The sequence below is a fragment of the Belonocnema kinseyi genome, chromosome 8 (assembly GCF_010883055.1).
Source record: "Belonocnema kinseyi isolate 2016_QV_RU_SX_M_011 chromosome 8, B_treatae_v1, whole genome shotgun sequence".
NCBI lineage: Eukaryota > Metazoa > Arthropoda > Insecta > Hymenoptera > Cynipidae > Belonocnema > Belonocnema kinseyi.
The window spans coordinates 128,968,374-128,972,871 of record NC_046664.1 but is presented as its reverse complement, the minus strand read 5'-3'; positions in this window follow the sequence as shown (position 1 = coordinate 128,972,871).

Below are 4,498 nucleotides of genomic sequence, written 5' to 3'. Positions count from 1 at the left end.
AGTTTGAAAAATTAAGAAAATTAATAAAATTTTAAACAAATAATAATAAAAAATTTGTGTTCAATGATAAATGATTAAGATAACTTTTAGGTTAATAATAAGAAGCAAAGTTATTCTGTGTTTATTTTAGATAATAAAAATTCTAATTAAAAAAAATAATATTAATAAGTAGAATAAGAATCAGTATTAATTTTAATATTTTCTGACAACAAAAATTTGAATAAAAATTGCTCACCTAAGTTCTATGTAGGAACTGGAACTGGAGTTGACAATCTGAAAGTAAAAAAAAAGAAAGTTCAAAAAACACAAAGAAATAATTCTTCTTTAGTGATTTGCAAGAATTTTATAAATAGAATTCTACTTATCTCAAATATTATTTTGTGACCATTGGAACACATTCAGTCTTTCATGATAATATAAAAGTACCCTGAAAATTTGATGAAAAATAGGATTCGCAGGTTTAGATTTCGCGCCAGTCTCTCTACATGTAGACCAACATAGGTTATCATTAATTTGAATGAAGGGTAATAACTTTTCTTTATTTTTTTATAAAAGAATAATAATAGTAACAAAACAAAAGAATAATAAAATAAATAATAAGAATAAAATATTTAAACTCAATATGTAATTTAAAGTGACTTACTAAAAAGATCAGTTAAAAAAACGTAAATTTCCAAATTTACATTTTCGGGGAAATCTTTCAAGGATTTTGAAAATTTCCAATGGATCGTCTGCTAATGCGCAGTTAATCAGGAGAAAGAGCAAGAGAAAGGATTTGGGCATCAACAAAATTGATAGAAAGGAGAATAAAAGGAGTTGAATATTTTTAATAAGATAAAGTAAATCTAAAAAGAGTAAAAATGGACCTAAATAAAATGTATCCCGATTGGTATTGTTTGAACGAGGAAATTGATCGGTTGTTAAAAAATTCCTTCCGGCTCTGACAAGGGCAAGATAAAAGTAAGTAATTTTGTTATTGTTGACAGGGTATCTTTTGATAGATGAAATATTTTTTTAGGGATAAATATGAATCAGATATCAAGTGAATAAAAAAATACATAAGTAAAAATAAATTTAAAATAAAAGCTAAAATCTTTAGTAATCATACATAAATAAGTAAAATTGATCCATATTATATCCTCTTTGTTTCTTTCAAAGCAATATTAATAAATGTTGCATAACTTTTAATTATGCACTATAGTTCGCTACTCATGTAATAACAGTGAGTGTTTGCAATTCTTTCAATTTTATGATCAAGAATTCGAACAATGAAAATTTTTATTGAATAAAATAAAACTAATACGCACATGACAGGGAGGAACTATTGCTTATAAAAGGTTCCTGATTCATACACCTTTTATTAGAAGGGGGGAGGTGTCACGGTGTAGCCTGTTTGCGAATTAAAATGTTCGTCAACGCACTCTAGGGAGCGCGGCAAGAAACTCGAGATTCAATTTGAATCTTAGGTAACGCGTAAATACCAAAACGTGAAAAGATGTTTCAAGTATTAGAAACCTCGTATATAAGCCTAGGTAAAATGCAGACTACTAATGATATAAGATGATTATACGTAATGCGATGCTTTCTCTCTGTGTTCTAAACTTAGGTTGAGTTTGTTTGCACTTCTACGCAGTACATAATAAATTGCGTCTTAAAGTGAAGTGTTTATTTACTTATTGAGTTATAGGTCTAGATTTAGTATCATTAATGAGTGTGTGGCGCCAGTTAGGTCGGATGTAAAATAAACTTTGGACTTGTTTATACTTTTGCTTGTTTACATGTTTCAATCATCGATTGACTCATTTTATGACTCATATCCTGTAGGCGGAGCGAAGTGACCTACTTTTTTATTGGTTGGTTTATAGGAAAATTCCATGACATTAGCAATGTAACAGGTTCTTGGCCGAAGAGAGGGAATAAGTCTCCTCACATTTGTAGATTATAAAAAAGCATGCACACCAAAAAAGGGGCAGATTTTTTTGTCTATTAATTCGATAGCACGACTTTGAATCTGTGACTTTAAACTTAGATAATTCTGTGATTGTTTTTAATAAATAAAATACTTAAACAACCAAAAAGTTGCAATGCGACATGTTTTGTGATTAGTTAAAGCATCTGTGAACAATTCAAAATAATAACTGTTAAATAAATCTAGTGATTCAGTGAACCTAAATATTGGTGTCATTATTTAAAATGTAACCTAGTTTTGTGGTAATGGTTTCCACCATTCAACGGCAGCAATCCGAACTCCCTTAAAACAAATCAACAAAGGGCTACAACGGAATGAAGCTCGACAGCAGATCCTGGGACGTAACACGTATAATCAAATTCTGAAAAAAGGTTATGTTCCCCAGGATTCACCGCGCTTTTCAAATAAATGATTAGTTATGAATTAAAAACAATGTAACACAATATTAGAATGTGTTCACAAAAATTCTCGGGACGTGGTTTCTTTGGGAAATTTTTTCTCAAATCTTTGTTTGCGAAATCTTTTTCATTGGTTGAATTCATTGAATTATTTGAAATCTATAATTAGTAAAAAAATCTTCTAAAATGTTTTGAAACATTTTCAAACCTTCCAAATGTTGTAAAATCTTTTAAATCTAGTGAACTGTAACCTTTTCAAAATCTTTGAAACCCTTAACATCTTTTAAAAGTTTTAAAATCTTTGTGAAATTGTTATGAAATATTTAAAGTCTGATGAACACGCCTTTATAAAATGTTCAAAATCCTTTTAAATATTGTAAAATCCTTGAAACATTTTGAAAACTTTATTAATATTTTGTAATATGGTGTATACTCAAAAACCGAGTGGTGAAACTCTTGAAAATTCCATTATATGGCCATTGCTCATTCTAATGGAGCTTTTTATTCTAGACGTTGGCAGTGCGCACGTGCCGAAATTTTACGTCATTTCCGTATTTTCCGAACAGTTTTGTGTCGAAATGTATGGAAAATACTGTTAAAAAAACAACAAAAAATTAATTGGTAAATAACAGATATTTTTAAGGTAGAACATTTTTAAGTCTATTAAAAGAAAAACTGTGAAAAATGTGCAAAGAGTGCGGCGACCAAGGCCATTATTTGCATCTGTTGGCATCTGTCATCTTCTAAAAAATGCTTAAAAATTCGGCGTAACTCACCGAAGATGACGTTCCAGGATCAAAATTAGTGCACAAATCAGTAGAAGAGCATAGTATTGAGCAGCTGAAACGATGTCCTAAATGTAGAATACCACCATTAAAAGGAAAAAAAAAATGATTTAGTGGAAAGGTTAGTTGAGGTTTTGTATGGCAGGTATAAATATTTTCTTTTATAGAAGATTTGCAATTCAGAACTTTGTTTGAGTAAATATTTAATATTCATACAAATATAAAATAACACAGTATTATATTTTCTACTTCTCTTTTTCAAGTTCAGACAATAAGAAGCCATTTGTTAGTGATTACCTGGTATAAGGAATGTACTAACAAATTTTCCTTCTTTCATATAAACTGGTTGAAAATACATAAATATAATAATTTTGCGTTCCCAAGTGAAAGTATTAAAGAGATTCTATTTTTATAAAAAAATTTAGGAGGTTTGAAACCCCGATAACAATGCTTCATTTACTATTTAATCAAATGTTAGCAAAAAATAGAAAATATTAATACCTGTCAAATACAACCTGAACTAACCTTTCTACTGAATCACATTTTTTCTTTTAAAGTACGTTTCCTATATTTTATCCATCGTTTGAGCTGTTAAACACTGCGCTCTTCCACCTATTTGTGCACTAATTTTGCTCCTGGAACAACATCTTCCGTGATTTTTTCCGGACTTTGAAACATTTTTTTGAAGAGGACAGATGTCAACAAATGTAAATGATGGGCTTGCTCGCCACTTATTTTTCGTTGCTATTTTTATTTACAATATTTTCCATACATTTCGGCACAAAACTGTTCGAAAAATACGGAAATGACGTAAAATCCTGGCACGTGCGTACTATCAACGTCTAGAATAAAAAGGTCTATTCTGAAGCTGAGTTAATATTGAAGATTTCAGCTAATAGTTTTTATAATTTCTAAGCCAAATATCGCAAAAATGTATACTTTAACGTTCTATAGTGGCGGAGACGAAATTTTCAAGGTCGCTGAAGACCCAGCTTATGAGATTATTTCGCCACTGCTTACCTCTCATCATTTTAATCTTAGATTCATCGTTGCAATGTTTATAATCACACGGATTACAATTTTCGTTGCAGTTAGTCAAAAGCGTATGATTCCCATATTTTATTCAATAAGTAAAACAACAGATTTTACCGCCAATTAATTACGTACAACCTGCAGATATTCAATTTATTTAATTAATTAAGATCGAAGTACAAAACGATTTTGACACTTGTCAAACATCAAATATCACTCAAGTACCGTTACATTAGTGAAAAACAACTCCAATTTTTAAGAAAGTACTTAATGAAAGATATTATAAACGTAGATGCGGTACGGGGCGTCGGAGT